The sequence below is a fragment of the Asparagus officinalis genome, chromosome 2 (assembly GCF_001876935.1).
Source record: "Asparagus officinalis chromosome 2, Aspof.V1, whole genome shotgun sequence".
In the NCBI taxonomy this organism is placed as follows: domain Eukaryota; kingdom Viridiplantae; phylum Streptophyta; class Magnoliopsida; order Asparagales; family Asparagaceae; genus Asparagus; species Asparagus officinalis.
In genome coordinates, this window is record NC_033795.1 from 66,280,385 (window position 1) to 66,298,947 (window position 18,563).

Here is an 18,563-nt window from a genome sequence, read left to right on the forward strand (position 1 = left end):
ATGCAAGGATATGAAACTAACACAAGGGGTAAACAATATGAACTAAATAGTGGATCATGTAAATAATGAGCTATGGACAATGGCGATATAAGATATGAACATAAATATAAATGAACGCCAAAGCACACTCAAACACACTATATGATCACGGAGTTCGGACCTTCCGTCCTACGTCTCCACTCCCCACTCCCGGGGAGAAATCCACTAACACAAACGGGTTTTCTACATTCACCCAAACAACGTTTACACCTCACACTCGGTTTTCTAGCTAACCGAAAACTTTGCAATCAACACTCTTGCAATCACACTCTACACCCTCACAAGTGTTGGACCTAGCCGTGTTTCCCTCAAGTGCTCGGTTACACCCTCTCCCTAGGCTCGTCAACCGACGCCACTCCTCTTGGGACGATCCCCAACTCTCACCACACACTCCTCTCGGTGTACAAGTGTATTACAAAGAGAATCTCACAATAAGGCCTAATACAATAATTGATTGTTCTCAACTATCGATGAGAACACAATGAAAGCTCACACTCAATGTTACAACCTCTCACCAACCCACAATATATTATGAATGCAAATACAATAAGCTCAAGTGGGTGTGTGTAACAATGAGATAAAACAAAATCTAACTCAAATAGCAAACTAGCAATAATAAGAATATGAAAATCAATAATGAAATTACTAGAGAAAAGAGTTAGAAAACTTCTCTATGAACACAAAGAAGAGGATGAAGAAGATTGAGAATGAATCCTTCAATCTGCAGTGAAAACTTCCTCCTTTGTAAACAGAAACCCAAACTTAAACAAACAGTAAAAACCTTAAATCCTTATTTAAAAACTTTTCTTTAGCTTTTGATAACTGAGATCAAGGAGGGTATTTATAACCTCCAAAACCTCAGCCAACAACCTCAAGCAAAAGACAAAAACAGCCACAAAAAATCAGCCCAGAAAAATAGTCGTTGGGAACCAACGGATATATTGGCGGTCGACTGGAAATTCCTGCGGTCGACCGATGGAGATTTTGGTCGACCGGACTGGTCGACCGACAAACTCTCTGCTGCCCACTGACGGTTGAACATATGAGCGGTCGACCGGATCGGTCGACCGAAAACTGATACATGAAAATCTGATTTCCTGATTTTAAAACACTATTTAAAAATATCAAATAAATTCCAAAAAATGTAAAACATCGGGGAATGATTGTAGACATGATAATAAACATGCTACAATGACTGGCTTCCAAAAAGGACTTCCCAAATGAAAAATATCATCATTTTGCAAAATAGTCCAAAACACGAAAATGTAAACATATGAATTTTGACATTTAGGCTAAACCATGTTTTGAAACTCTGCACAAAGATTTTGTAGACTTAATAAAATATGTATATGATTATTGTTAAGTCCAAATATATATATATAGAAACCAAAACTTGTGTATATATATATAACTATTTATATATATACGAAGAAACCAATAAATGTGTGTGTATAGATATTGAGCTTAACGTACTTAACACACATAATATAAATCCTAAACTGAATTACCCAAGCTTGATCTTGATCTTCATTGAGCTCAACTTGGTACACGTTGCGGATGAAGCTAAACTTGGATCTTGAACTTGAATTGTACAATGCTTCACTCCATAATTCCGCCAACCTCCTCTTGATATGATCGTGTAGGCTCAATCCATCCAACCTCCAACAACGTTGTTTGTCTATAATAAATAAGAAAACACAAATACTAGACAAACAACATTAGAAGTAAATTGTTTGTTAAACATCATCAAAACAAGAAGGCCAACAACCATCTGGATTTGTGAAGAAAGGATGCAAGCGTAAAGTATGCAAGTTGAAGAAACCATTGTGCGGGCTAAAGTAGGCACCGTAAGCATGGAACGAAAGGATTGATTCTTTTTTTAGGAAAGTGGATTTCAAAAGTGCCCTCGGAGCATGTCTTATATGTGAAGGCAAACAACTCTAGTGATATACTATTATTATATCTTTATATTGATAACTTCATTTTTACTGACAGTAATACTAGTATGATTGAAAATTTTAAGAAGTCCATGATACATGAATTTGAGATGATAGATCTTGGCTTGATGTCTTATTTTCTCAGCATTGAAGTAGTTCAAGTGATGATGAGATTTTCATATGTCAAAAAAGATATTGTACAGAGTTGTTAAAGAGGTTTTAGATGTTTGATTGCAATCTTGTTAGAACTCTCATGGATGTTGGTAGTGAATTATCTTGAGAAGGTGATGGTGCACAAGTTGATCCTACTTTATTTCAAGCAAATTGTTGGGAGTTCGAGATATCTTAGATGTTAAGGCCAGACATAGCTTATGGGGTTAGTCTAATTAGTAGATATTTGGAGGCACCTTGTAATTCTTATCTATAAGTTGCAAAGAGAATTATGCAGTATCGATCATGGTTTATTTTATTCTTCATCTAACATTTTTGATATTATACACTATTCTAATAGTGATTGGAGTGGAGATTATGATGATCATAAGAGCACTTCTGGCTATGTTTTCAATGTTGGCTCCACCGCTTTTTCCCTATCATCGAAGAAGCAATCTATTGTCACACTCTTAACTTGTGAAGTGGAGTATGCAGCAGCGGCTTCAAGCTCTTGTCAAGCTATTTGGTTGCATGACATGCTAAGTCAAATTCATGTTCAAGTTGAAGATCCTACAAAGATTTATGTTGATAAGAAGTCTGCAAATTAATTTGGCGAAGAATCCAATCACTCATGGGAGGAGGAAGCATATTCATATTCATTACCATTTTCTAAGAGACAATGATGGGAAGAACGAGATTGTGTTGGTTTACTGCATGTCTAAAGATCAAGTTGCGGACAACTTTTGAAGTTTGAAGCATTTGTCAAACTGAAGCACATGATGTGATGAAGACTTTACAGAATTAGAATTAAGGGGATGTTAAAGTTAATCCTAATTCTAGAAGATATTTTATTTAGATATATTTAGAAGTTTTATCTAAGTTAGTTCCTATTATGTTACTTGGAAGTTAAGTTCGGTAGTTAAATCTTTTATCTTTAAGAGTCTTTTTATTTTAGAACTCTATAGGCAGTTGCCTGGGTAGGCCTTTGAATAGGCAAGGTTGGGCGTCTCCTGTAAGCAAAAAAGCAAAAAAACACAGGCTATCTAAGAGAGATTTTGTTTGCTTCTCCCACAAATTCTCTCCACATATGTTATATCTCTCTTCACACAAACTTTGATTATTTCATTATTTTTTGAATAGTTGCTCCAACAAATCAAAAGGTACCTTCATTTTCTTCCCCTAAAATCTAGGCTCTATCCCTCGCTCTCTTCCCTCTCCTTTTCCTCTATTTTGCACAATTTTACTATAAAGTATGCCCTGGTTATTTGTTTTATGATAGATTTGAATTTTCCCTAAATTCGTCACTTTCAATTTTACCATAATTTCTATTTTTTTGTGATTTTCCCTAAGTTGAAACCTTCTAGTAGACAAATGATTGGTAAGTTTAATTTTTTTCCTCCCCTTTTATAATTTTCTCTAGTTTCATCATTTTATTTCTATTTTCACTTTTTTTAAGTTCATTGGTAACAGTAAAACTTAAAAGCTACAACAACATGCAGCGCAATAAGATGTCGACAGCGAAGAAGGTGGCTGCAACGATAGCAATGTTGGCGGTGGCGGTCCTAGGGTTTGGGGTTAGTACTTATTGATTGGTTGGTAGAATTTATTTTATAGAAAGATGGATGGTGTTTTCAAAACATGTTTGGACTGTTTTGAAAACACTTCAGGTTAAAAAAAACCATGGCATGATATTTCCAAAGCAAGAAAAATACAATGGTAGCTAAATAGACATTTAGACATTTAGACTTTTACATGAATAATTCATTACCATGTCTTTTATGTATCAATAATTCGTTGGTACATATTTCACTATTCTTGTATAATGTCTTAAGCACATCTCAGTAGCTCAGTTATAAGGCGGTTGTCTTTTCACTGAGTCAGAGATTCTAATCCTACTTGATCCTCGATCTTTTTCTATCCTATAAGTGGACAATAAAGAATAGCAGTAGCCTAAGTAAGAACATCCAAACTTTCACAAGGTCTGTCATCAAAAGGTTTGGGAAGACTAAGGATGAATCTCCCAAAAAGTTTGATGTTATCCTCATCTAAAAGATAGGGGAAGGGATGAATTAGAAGAGTTCCGACAGAAGGGTGCGGTAGTATCAACCTTTCTTTAAAGAAGAAGGCCATTTGATGGTCTTATAGCATAGCCTTTTTGGTCATTTTTGAAGCAGACCGATAAGGTACGGTACAACGTACGTAAAACCACGGAATCTGGAATATAGCTTTTTCACGATAAGAGCTGCCCATGAAAAAAGATCTCGCCAGTGATGCCCATTTCTTTTCTTTTTTTCTTATTTCTCTTTATGTGCTCCTAACATCGGGCCTTGAACATTCTCAACAATAGCAAAGGAAAGAAAAAAACTCTTAGAAAAATGATTCGCGTATTAGATTAGAGAATAGACTGTCGAGTATCCTTCTCAAGGAAGGAAGTACCCAGAAGCGAGACAAGTGAACACCCTTGTATAAGGATAACTGACCGCAGTGTAAGGGGCTTGGGATTGAAAAGAAGAAAAGCTATAAGATTTTTTAGGTCTGGACTACTCGTCCTTAAATAGCTTACTAGCAAAATCAGCTCCGACCGTATGGCTTCGTGTTTTCGTCGAAAGTTGGTTTTGCTGTGGAATTCATTATATTTTTGTTTGATTACAACAAATTCAAAGAAATAGTCTTTTTATAAGACCTCTTTTACACAACAAAGAGAAATTTACAACTTTTGAGAAAATAACACAAAAATCGTCTATCGATTCTTGTTTTATGGGACTTTGCCTATGCCGGGAACGCTTTGGTTCGTGGACCACCGAATCACAGATCGTGAAGGGGGCTTAATGATTCTTCCTTCGTTTATCGAAGTAAGAATTTGAAACGATATCTTATCAAAGTAAAATAGTCGTTCTTCTTAAGATTAAGTCGAAGCTCAAATCTCAAGGAATCACACTAAGAACTCAAGTCTGCTCTCCCTCTGCTCTGGACTGCTAGAAAATATGCTCGATCCTCGTCAGAAGCTCGGCGGGCGAGACATGTGTTTGTTGTCTGCGCCCGAGACAGTAAACTGCTGTTCTCGAAAAAAGAATATTTCCTGGGCAATTTTTCGGTTTTAACTCCTATCCACATTTTAAAACTCTGCCTCATTTTGGCAGTTATTCACACGTGATTTTCAACGCCACGATGTCTCCCGTCCTTGGCAGTTAATGGAGCACGTGGTGAGGAGTTATTTATATTTGGTGGTTTTCACCATTTCAACACTTTCTCGCTGAGAGACAGTAAACACTATCTCGTGGCGAGACAGTAAAGCACTGTCTGCGCTAACACTGTCTCGCTGGCGAGACAGCATACACTGCCTCGCTGGCGAGACAGCATACACTGCCTCGCTGGCGAGACAGCATACACTGCCTCGCTGGCGAGACAGCATACACTGCCTCGCTGGCGAGACAGCATACACTGTCTCGCTGCGAGACAACAAATACTGTCTCGCTGGCAAGACAAATAATATGTCTTGATTTTTCTCCTAAGACAGTATGAAGTGATTTTTTGATGATCTTCTCTATGTTTGGGATACCTGTTAGCATTTTTTGATGCCTACAGATACCCCCTCCAAAGCATTCCAGACTCATTCTTTTATAGAGGAGCATGGGATACTTTGAATAAGATAGATTTTACTTACGATCCCTTCAATGCTTGGTTGAGTAGATCGTGTGAAAGGACTTGTGAATGGCTTCAATGCTTGATCTCTTCTGCTTTTAGTCTATTCAGTTCTTTGTAGAATAGCTAATATTTCTCCGGCACTGCGTTTATCGCTCGACCGTTATTGAGATCTTGAATTGAAGCTGGTATTTCCAGATTGATGCTTGTTTGTCTCTCGAGAGTTCGTCAGGTTATCCTGAAGAATATCAAGAGTAATATTCTTCAGAAACTTCCCGTCGAATGTAGGAAAACAGTTTAGACTCGTGTACCTATTGGAGTATCCATCTGTATCGCACTTGGCTTTTGACTAAGAGAATATCCACTGTCTCATATTGCGAGGCAGTGTTTGTTGTCTCATAGTGCGAGACAGAAGAGTTTTCTGTCTCGCTCGGCAGACAGAGTTTTCTGTCTCGCTCAACAAGACAGCGACTATATAAGTCGGACTTAGGTTTTTTTCTAGGGTTTTTCACGTTTATTTGTTGGCGATCTTCGGGCGATTTCTTCAGCGATTTTGGGTGATTTTCGACCAGTTCTTTGCCTTCTCTTCTCCTCTTTGTTTCTGATTTGGGTAGAACTCTGTTTGGAGGAATTTCATTTGGAGTTTGGAGGTCTGTTCTCCTTTTCTTCTCTCACAATTTTGATTTTCTTCAATTTTCCCTCACGCATGCACTGTTTCAGTGATATTTCGTGATATTTTGTTCAATTTCACGTTCAAAACCCTAACTCTCCTCTCGGGTTTCAATGTAGCTTGTGTTTTCATCACGTCGCCGCGTCGATCTCGAGCTCCCCGAGGCCGTCCGACCGTTCAGTCCCCCGAAGGGGCTGCCCTGTTGCCGCTTCGCATGGGGGTACGTTTCTTTCACCCTTTCACGAATTTAGATACTGTATTTCGTCAATTTCATATATATGTACTTGTATTTGTATGCAGATCCTCGTTTGTATCCTTTGAGATACCTTCGAGAAGAGCCGGTATCCTCCTTTGAGGGGATCGACGCTTAAAAGTGCTTGTTTTGCTTGGACAAAACGCACTTTAGTACATACAGGGGCGATTTTATATCATCCCACGTGTGTTGAAAGGTTTCAATATGCCGTTATAATGCCCGTGCATAGTAACGCATCTCTTTTATGCATGTGGTAGATATAAGATCGTCGCGCCTGTTATGGGATGGCGATCATATCTTATGGAGTAAGATATATTGCCTTCTCTCAAAATTTTAAGACTATTCTTACACAATTTATGTGTATGTTTTCTTTATCAGTCCAATTTCCTTCTACGATCTTTACTGCTGATGCGGTTACGGGCCAGAGTTGAGCTACCCACTCTTATTATGAGGGGCTTCCGTTAATTGAATCATCTCCCCAATTCAAATCTGACTATAACGAAGGGGCTAGAGAGTTGATCCGGCGAGGTAGTTGTCGTATTCTACGACGGTTAATCACGGATGCAACCTTGATTTCAGAGCAAGACTCGAATCAATGTATAAGGAAGCCGGATTTCTTGTTTGGTGATTCGGTAAAAGATCCAGAGATTGCTTTCTGTAAGTCTGCGCAATGGTTGCACCAAAGCGGGTCATCATTCTTATATCTGCTTGGATTCCTCGGGAGTATTTGCTGTTAAAGGTCAGGAATTTATCCGTTAGCCGTGAAATGTTCTGGAGATTAACTGAAAATCACGAGCGCATTCACTGTGGTTTCATTGGGAAAGAGGCTACCCCGGGTTCCAGTGAAAGAGCTTCTATACGAGGGCTTCATCCGGGTGTCTTAGGTCAAGACAATATACCTCAGAATGAAAAGACAGCGCAGGCCAACACCGTGAAGAACCGGTTAGCGGCAGCGGGAAAAAGATTACCCAGAGAGAATTTCAGATGTTATGGATGGGTCCATTATTTTGGAGACAAGTGGTGGTGGACCAGAATGACTCGCTATGTGTTGAACCGTTGGGGGCGAGAGTTAGCAGAACTAGGGTTGGTGGTCCCGATCCGTGCTACTATGTATGGTCTGCAGATTAGTGTAGGTCATTTCCTCTGTTTGTTAGAGATCTACAACCCGAACACTAATACATTCTTTACCAAGAATGGGGAGCTCGGACTACCACTGCATGAAATGATGAAGGTGTTTGGTTTGCCCATGGGTGATGTTCCATATCAAGAGTTCTTCCCAACCACCAGTCAGCTGAACAAGATGAAAGATCGGTCAGCTGTGACCCATGACACTTTATGGGAATTGACCTGCCATTATCACATAGCCATGGCCGAGATGGAGCCCAAAGCCAGGAAGAAATCCCCCCAGATCAGTTTAAAACAATTCGCCGATTATCTGTTCAAGAACCTGGATGACCGTTCGGAAGAGGTACGCGGATTGTCTCCTTTGAGTTCGGGTGAAATCAATCGGCTGTTAGAGAAAACAAACGCGCAATCTTACACCTCTCGCTCAGAAGACGGATTTTCGCACGGTACTAAATTCCGCCCTTATCTGTGGCAAGCTGGTGTCCCGATTCATCCTACCACCCTGCTTGCTGGCTTCTTGGCCTTATGGTTGAAGAGGTGTGTGGTTCCCCATCAATCCTCCGATGCGATGCCAATGGAAGTATTGTATCCAGCCGTCCAGTTAGCTACAGGTCACAAATTATCCTTGCTTCCCGCTATGGTGGCTACTATTCACAGTGGATTACGGCAATTAATCTTCGTGTTTACCCAGGAGAAAAAGAAACCCTCCGCTAGCCTATCCATTCCGAAGCTGGAGCTGCCCTACACTTATCTAATGGCCTGGTTAGTACTTCACCGGCCAGATTTAATGGACACTTATCTAATGGCCTGGTTAGTACTTCACCGGCCAGATTTAATGGAAGCTCCTGAGACGGTAGATCTCAGCCTTCCTCTGTTGCAGAATCTTGAGGGTTGCAAATGGGTCAGACATTGATGGCCGGACATCACAAGGCAGTTTAAAATTCACAAGTGTTGGGAATTCTTCCCTTGCTTCCCTCGATTCTCCGGTACGTACAATACGACTTTATTTGATGCTGAAGACCCAAGGCAGAATCGTATCATCTTGGACGTCGGGTGTTTCCGATGGTTGATGAACATTCGACCTGGATATCTATTATTCAGGGTAAGATATGTTTGTCACATTGAACCCTATCTTCCATGTCGATTTGCTCGTCAATTCGGCTATGATCAAATGTATGTCGGCAACCCGAATCGTCACCTTAGTTTTCGAGGTGGACTTATCGACGGTGCGAGAGCTTGGTTTTGGAGTATTGCCGGCTGCACCAATGCTGAATTTGATCTCCCTTTAGAAGCGCCGCCTCTCCGGATGACCTTCCTGTATTGCAAGTGGCTGATCCCCGCCAATATCGTCACCCGACGTAGGAGAATATCAGACTCAGAGGAAGAGGTAGCTCCACGACAAGCAACAGAAGCGACCCGTGAAGCTGTGATGTCGCCTCGAGGAAAAGATGCTGCTAAATCTTCCAGAAAGGGAAAGGAACCGGCCCGCCCAACCGACAGTGAAGGAGAGTTTGATAGTGAGGAAACTGAAACTTCTGAAGGGACGGGTGAGACTGATTCGAGTTCTGAGGAAGCAGCTGGCCTCCCCAATTCTTTCTTTGAAAGGGGACTTGTACGCCCTTCTGCTGCGCCTACTCAACCACAGAATGCTCCGAAAAGAAGGGAGAGAGTTGTTATGACTTATCCCAACCGGATGACGGTAGAGGTTCTTAGTGGAGATGAAGAGGATGAAGAAGATACAGTGCCTCTCGCTCGTCGACAAAGGTCGCAACTTCCTACTCAAGCTCAAGCCCAGATTCCTCCCAGAACTGAATTACGCACCAAACGTCGTCACGAAGGTTCTGAAGCACATCCACCGAAGAGACAAAAGAAAGCTGTCTCTAAACCACGCATTCATCTTCCTGCTCTAGAAAAGACGTCTGGTCGTAGTGCTTCTTCTGATGAACAAGGTAACTATTTGTTTTTATCGCTTTTACACTTCTTAACGCTCAAACTTATTTCATGCTCAACTTCTGTAGGGAGTCGAGAAGAAGGAGAATTGCCAGGTGATGCTGCTTCTCCCAAAGGTATGGAGACTAAGGAGACCAGCTTTGTCCAACAAATGCAGGATGCTCTGAAAGAAGGACCAGCTGGTGTTCCACCAACTCCTGACATTGATCCATCGGCTACAGACACAGGTACTGATCTTTCTCCTCTCGGAAGAGAAATCCGAGAAATGAATGAGTCGGACCGTGTGCCTCCTCTAATGACCTGTGCGCTTTGTCTCCTTTTAGTCAAGCTAAAAGAAGCGGGTACAAGTAGTGGAGCTCTCGAATCCGTCCCGGTCAACAAAGGTAACGTTAATCGTCTTTTTGAGCAAATTCGTCTAAATTTATATGGTATTTATGGCTCAACACGTTCCGTAGATGCCACGATGCATGAATCAACTGAAGGAGAAGCTACCCATGCCACGAAAGTCGATGATTTTAATGATTTCGACTTTAATCTTGATATTTCAGAGGACGACCATCAGCAAATCTCCGATTTCTTGTTGGGGAAGGCTTCTGATGCCGCTATAGGATCAGATGTTGGAATTGGTTCAACAGAAGCAGGTCCTTCTGAGAGTAAGACTTTGGTTCTGTGAACTCCATATATACATATATTTTTAACTTGATTAATCATGTAAGTGTTTGAATTATAGGACCAGTTGCTGGAACTGATACTACTATAATCATTAGAACATCTGATCAACCGAATATTCGTAACCTCGTGCCATGGGCAGAAACTGAGGTTGATTTTCAATCGTCCATTCTCGAATCTCAACCTGCTACTCCTATGGACCCCATGATGATAGAAGTCACCGTCACTCCCCAGATTAGTCCGGTCGCAAAAAAAGCGAGACCAACTGAAAAAGTTGGTACGTCAGCCGATGTTGTGCCTAGAGTTAGTGAGTTATACCCATTTGTTTCAAATTTCGGATTAACATCCCATTATGCTCATTGTAATCCTTCTGTTTGTAGAATCCCCTCCTAAGGAGCCTCTTAACTTGGACCCGAAGTTCTCTGAGGTTGAGATTGAAAAATCTTCTGACGTAGCCGGTGTGTCCAAAGCTGCTATTCCTGAACCAACTTTGGTTGTTCAGGAAGCCGAACTACCGTCTTTGGGTGAACAAAGTCATGTTGAAGGCTCTTCCGTCGAACTTGGTATACTTCAACTCATTATTGTTTATGAATTTTAAGTCTCGAGTACTCATCTTCTTCTTTTTCTGTCACAGTGCCTTCCTCAACCCTGCTTGGCTCTATTAAAGCTCTGGCGTCCGATCAGGATCCAGATAAGGCGTTCATCTGTTCAGACATCCAAAGCTTTGTTTATTTTCTGAACCTTATGATTGATCAAATTCTGCACCAGGGGTCACCCTTTGACAGCTTCAGGAGATCACTTGATCGTCATGTAACAGGAATCAGAGAGGATGGATATCCTGAATTGGCTGACTCTATTGAAGCTTACTTAGCCTAGCTGAAGCAACAATTTGAACACTTGAGGGACCTTAAGACTGGTGGTGTTTCTTCTTATGTATCCTCTCAAGTAGATCTCAAATTGCAAGAGTGGCATGCTTCACAAAAATCAGCAGAGGTTGAGCTTCAAAAGTTGAGATATCGTGTAACCCAAATGAGGTCGGCGATTGCCAAAAAAGTGCAGGCCAAGGCTGGCTTACTTCAATCTTTAGAACAACATCAAGCTCATATAGCCCGCTTGGAGAAGGAGCTTGTAGAGGCTAAGGACGCTGAGAATATTCTAAAACTTGATTTGGCTGAAGTTGAGCGCGTCGAGGCTGATTTATCCCAACAGCTGGAGCTTCAAGATAGGAAGCTTGTTGAAACTGAATAGGAAATTCTCCAAGCTGAAAAAATACCAGCGAAGAATCTTTAAAAGTCAACCTGAAAGCTGAATTTGAACAAGCTTATGTGGAAATGCTCAAATACCAGCGAAGAATCTTTAAAAGTCAACCTGAAAGCTGAATTTGAACAAGCTTATGTGGAAATGCTCTCAGGACTTGAAGAGCAAATTTGTAATTATAAGTTATGCTTGGATTAAGACAAACTCTTCTTTTGTAATGACATTTTTTTATCAAAAGGTTCTTATGAATAGAGTGGACACTTTTGCTTACCATATCTTATTATGATTACTCATTCTTGTTTAGAACAAATAAACATAATACTTATAGGATTTTTGGCAAACCCACAGCCATAAACGGATTTGATATGCCTTTACCGACTACCGTTTGAGTCGGGCTAGTATGTGAATTATCTAGGTCCGTTTCACATATAACGTTGGGCTAAAAGAATTAAACTCTTTTAGGCTTTGAACTACAATATTAAATATGTAGGCTACATGTGTTAGATGTAGACTTATCTCTAATATTGGATTGAGATAACGTCCCCCATGTATGAATGACATGGATTTTAAAATGTAAATAGGTTGTGTTTCCTATGTAGGATAACAAACCTGATATTATGAAGAAAGAGTTGGGTATTCTATCCTTCAATCTCTTGTTTGTTGGTAGAGATAAACCCTAGAATCGAATAGGAATAATTTTATATTCCATCTCCTGGTCTCTTGTTTGTTGGTAGAGATAAATCCAAAATCGGAGAGGAAGAATTTTATATTCTATCTCCTAGTCTCTTGTTTGTTGATAGAGATAAACCTAAAATCGGAGATGAAGAATTTTATATTCTATCTCCTGTTGCAGAAGAAACTCAAAGTGGGGTCTCCACTTAGAGAATCTGGACTGGTTTGAATAATCCTAACTGTCATAAGGTTTGATTATTCAATTCAGAAGTGGATCTTTCGTTCATGAAATGAATCGAAAGGAGATTTTGGTTGTGGTCCTAACTGTAGTAAGGTTTGACCAAGTGAGAGTTTTGAGACGATCCTAACTGTAGGAAGGTTTGACCGCTCGAGAGGGGATTTTGGCTTTGGTCCTAACTGTTTAAAGGTTTGACCAAATGAGGGTTTGAAACGATCCTAACTGTTTAAAGGTTTGATCGTTCATTTTGTGGACCTCTCGTTCATAGAAGGAATCGAGAGGGGATTTTGGTTTTGGTCCTAACTATAGTAAGGTTTGACCAGATGAAAAATAAGAATTTAAATGATTTTAATCCATGACGGATTTTGGTGTACCCTTCGTAGATCGATTTGATCGGTGAGGGATTTTGTGAGGAAAGATTAACTGTTTACAGATTCGAATCTCATCTCAACAAAAGCTGTAAAAGAACTTTTATGATAATCAAAAGCATATTATTTGAAATATCGGTTTCATATTGAGAACAATTAACTGATCTTGGGTTATCCCGAAATATCCTATATAGGATTCTCTAGGAACTTCCCGTTCTGCATAGGTTATCCTGAACATATTACGGATAATATTTTTTCTGGAACTTCTCATTCATTGGCATCATTAGTTTGCTGCCATCCTGGGTAATCAGGCGGTAAGCTCCGTTTGAATAGACTGTTTCTATCACAAACGGTCCTTCCCATTTGGGTTCGAATTTTCCTTTCTTCTTGGAGTTAAGGATCATAGGCCGTCTTTCAGCTAAGACCAAATCTCCTTCTTTGAAACTCCGTTGTCGAACCTTTTTGTCGAAAGCTCGAGAAATTCTGGCTTGGTAGAACTCAATATGCTGTTGAGCTTCTAATCGCTTTTCGTCGAGCATCTCCGGTTCTTCGAGACGTTTTTTGTGTTGTTCTTCAGTTGTCATCTGTGTTACGAGAGCAATCCGAAGAGATGGAATTTGTATTTCCAATGGAAGAACGGCTTCACATCCGTATACCAACGAATACGGGATCGCTCCCGTTGGTGTACGCACCGTGGTACGATAGGCCCATAGAGCTGCACCAAGCTTGTCATCCCAATCTCGCTTATTCATTTTCACGAGTTTTGACAAGAGCTTTATGATTGTTTTATTGAAGGCCTCAGTCAATCCATTTGCTGTGGGATTGTAAGTCGTCGACGAAATGTCCTGAATTCTGAACTTCTCGCAAAACCTGATGAAGGCGTTGCTAACGAATTGAGGACCGTTGTCATGTATGATTCGTCTTGGGACACCATACCGGTAGATGATGTGGTGTTTGATGAATGTAATGACGTTACTCGTTTTAACTTCTCTGAGTGGAATCGCTTCAGCTCATTTGGAGAAGTAATCGGTGATTGCTAGGATAAACCGATCACCTTTGACTGATGGGGGATTTATAGGACCAACAATATCCATTCCCCAGGTCTCAAACGCCCATGACGTTGCTGATGGATGCAGATGCTCTGGAGGCATGTGCATATAATTTGCATGTAATTGACACAATTGACATCGTCGGGCGTAGTCAGCTGCGTCCTTTACCATAGTCGGCCAATAATATCCGATTCTTCTAAGTCGGTCGCAGAGTTTAGGACCGGGTTGATGTGCACCACATATCCCCTCATGCGCCTCTTTGAGTGCTTGTTCTGCTTCCTTATTGGATAGACAACGGAGTAATAGACTATCATACGACCATCGGTACAACATTTGTGATTCAGCGTTGTAGTAAAATCTCGGTGCTCTCCGCCGAATCGAATCCCTTTCTTTCACGTCTTCAGCTAAGATACCGTGTAGGACATAATCAATAATAGGGAAACGCCAATCTCGAACTTCGGGTTCAACTCTTGTTGAATATGCTTCTTTGGCAACCGAGTCGTAAATAGGAACAATCAGTTGGTGAGTTCTCACTGTAATTAATTGTTCTGTCTCGGGAGGCTGAGCCAGAGAAACCGACAATGCCGCCAATGCATCTGCGTATGCATTTTGGAGACGCGGAACGTACTCGATGAAAAATTCTTCAAAAGAGCTTGCCATCTCTATAGCCACCTGGTGGTATGGAATCAGGTCTCGATTTCTGACTTCATACTCTCCTCGAATCTGATTAACTACCAATTGAGAATCTCCAAAAGCTTCAAGGTATTCGACCCCTAGCTCTTTGGCAAAATTGAGTCCAATTATCAATGCATTGTACTCGGCTACGTTATTAGAGCATGGTTCGGTCAATGAGTATGCTCTAGGTAAGACGTGCTTTCCCGGGGAAACTAAAACGACCCCCACTCCTGAGGAGATTTTAAAACATCCGGGTGCGCTCGCTACGTTGGCTGCACGGGAAACCCCATCGAAGTATAATTGCCACACTTTCTGATGTGAGGTGACATTAACTTCGTGAGTTTCATCGGGTAGATCATCGTACAACTCCACTGCGTCTTTTGTAGGGTTTTCCGCCAAAAGATCGCAAATAGCTCGTCCTTTAACTGATTTTTGTTGCTTGAAGTATAAATCATATTGCGACAAGAGTAGAGCCCATCTAGTTAAACGCCAATTCATGGAGGCCGGTTGGGTCATGAATACCCGGATTGGGTTTATGTTGGAAATGACGTAAATTGTCTGTCCAACCAAATAATGTCGCAATTTTTGGATTGCGAATACCAAGGCGAGGCATTCCTTCTCAATCATCGGATAACGAGACTCAGCTCCTACCAATGTACGACTCAGATAATACACAGCTTGTTCGTGACCGTTATCGTCGTCTTGTGCGAGTAATGCACTTAACGAATGGCTCGTCGCTTTGACATAAATCAAAAACGGTTTGCCTGATTTCGGTGCAACGAGAATAGGTGGATTCGCCAGATATTTCTTAATATCTTCGAATGCCTTTTGGCATGCTTCATCCCAAACGAACGACACACCTTTCTTCGCGAGTTTAGAGAACGGTTGACATTTTCCAGACAGATTGGATATAAACCGACGGATATATGCCAATCGACCTTGCAACCCCCTGAGTTCTTTAAGATTCCTCGGGGGTTGTAATTCATGTATCGCCTTCACCTTATCAGGATCGATATGAATACCTTTTATGGTGACGACAAATCCAAGAAATTTACCGCTGGACATTCCGAGGAAAGACTTAGTTGGGTTCATCTTTAACTGATGAGTCCTCATAAGTTCGAACATCGTCTTCAGATCGTTAATGTGATCGTTTTTATCAAGGCTCTTAACGACCAGGTCATCAACGTAGCATTCAACTATCTTCCGAAGGTGCTCTTGAAAGATCTTTGTCATTGCTCATTGGTACGTAGCACCGGCGTTCTTCAAACCGAAAGGCATAACAGTATAACAAAAGACACCAAGGGGTGTTCTGAATGCTATATGTTTTTCATTGTCTGGGTGCATCTTGATCTGATTATATCCAGAAAATCCGTTCATAAATGACATTCTCTCGAACCCGCAAGTGTTGTCAATGATGACGTCCGTGATCGGTAAGGGGAAATCGTCTTTAGGACATGCGGTGTTTAGATCTCTAAAGTCAATGCAAATTCTGATCTTTCCGTTCTTTTTAAGAACTGGAACGATATTGGCCAACCATTCAGGATGTTGTTCTTCTCTGACAAAACCCGAATCAATTAATTTCTTGACTTCAGCTTCTATTGCCTCCATAATCTGCGGACGAAACCGTCTTTGTTGTTGTTTGACAGGTTTGGCATCCGGTTTAATGTTAAGGCTATGCATTGCTACATCTGGGTCGAGTCCCGGCATATCTTCGTAGTTCCAAGCGAAAACGTCGATATACTCTTTAACGAGGGCGATTAGTTCCTCTTTTTCATCCGCTGGAAGATCACCGCTGATAAATATAGGCTTTGGGTTAGCTTCATCACCCATATTAACTTGGACTACTTTATCTTCGGTAGGAGGTTCTCTTTGCTCAAATCTATCGTCGTATTGAATATTCATGTAATTCATCCATGGATCTTCCCAAATAGGCAACTGATCATCTTCTTCGGTTGTGGAAGGATCAACTGTCGCCATATTCGACATTAGGGCTTTGAATCTTTCTCCAATGCTCACGTTAGAATCCCAAGTTGAAGCATCGGATGAATGCCCACTCTTATTTATTAGTTGGCTAATAATTTGTTGGCCATATTCGTCATCAGATGATGAAGCATAACCTAGACCCCTTTTATAGCTGTAATAATTATCAGGTCTCCCTTTTGGTACGTAGGCAGGATGGGGTGGAACCCTAACACCTTGACCAAAATGAAGACCTTCACCGAGCGAGAGGTTATAGCCTTGGCTCGTCATGTAACCATTCGCTTGTGAACTGTACCGAGAGAAATGCCGCCCGGGTTCTTCATCATCTGAATAAGTGTCTAAGAAAAGATCTGGGGTCGGGGATGGTTCCCCTTTCCTGAAAACTATTTCTTTTTCACCCCTGTCTTTGCGGGTAGGAGCATAGTTGTTCCGACTGAACTTCGGATATGTTTCGTCGTCGTGCAAGACGAACGAAGCGGCATATGTAGGCTAGGGTCGTCATACAATTCCTGCATTACATCATCGAGACAACGCGAGTACTCTAAATCATTGTTTATTATTTCATCGGCAAGCTGCCAGTTACAACTTTCATCCGACGAATTACCACCGTCAAGATCGATTACAAGAGGTTCAATATCATTTAGTACAAGACCTTCACTATAATCGAGCCCGGCTTCGGTATCAGCTTCTTCTCCGCTGTCCGTGCCATGGGCCGATGGTTCAGTATCGGACTCAGCACCATAAAGAAGGGAGTCAGTAAAGTAATTTTCTAACCCCTTGAATGGTTGCTTATCCGCGACCACCGTCTTGACCTCCTCATTAGTGTCGACATACTTCAAACACTGATGGAGGGTGGAGGGAACTATAAGATTACCGTGGATCCATGGGCGACCCAACAGCAAGTTATAGGAAGTCTCCGCATCGATCACATAGCAGGTGACTTCAGACTTCAGATCTCCGAGTTGACACTTCACCCGGATTTTTCCCAACGGTCGTGACCCGCTTGTGTTGAAACCATAGATAACCGTTCCAGTGGAGGCTAACTTGCTGGCGGGAATTCCGAGGTGGTACATCAAACGAAGTGGCATGATGACTTCAAGTCTCCGAGCTGACACTTCACCCGAATTTTCCCCAACGGTCTTGATCCACTAGTGTTAAATCCGTAGATAACGGTTCCTGTGGAGGCTAGTTTGCTAGCGGGAATTCCGAGGTGGTACATCAACCGAAGTGACATGATGCTAACAGCGGAACCCGGATCAACTTGAATCCGGTTGACAACGCTCGAGCTAATATATCCGGTGAAATATAGAGGCCTATCATGTTTCGAATTCCTAACTTGCATATCTTCTTTCGTGAAAGCAATGCAGGGAAATTTGGTGGCTGCCAGATTGCAGTGCTGAACTGATGACTCTAACTCTTCAGGAGTTGGCTTAATCTGAGTAAGGAATACCTCAAAATCAGCCAAGGCTTCTTGTAACGCTTCTCTGGTATCTTTTGAGAGGCTTAGTAGCTCGTACAGCGTGATTCTTGCTGGGATATTAGCTAATTGAGCCATGACGTCGAAACGGTATGGTGCGTTCGAGCTTTCCGGTTTATCTCGTCCAATCGGTCGGTTGAAACGAGACTGCTTCGGAACTTGAACCTCTTTACATTGGGGTTCCTTCTCTTTTTGCTTAGCCGGTTGTTGCGGCTTTTCAGCAGCTACTGGAGGAGTTACAACTACCCCCCAGCTCCTTCAGAGTTGTAGCATTTGGGTTAGAGGTTTCAGGATATTTATAATGGTATTCATTCCCACCCCTTGTAGCGAAAGATTCCTGCTCTTCTTCAGAAAGCGGTAAAGCTGGAATCTGTTCATCATTCTTCTCGGGAATTGCCGAGGCTCCATAACA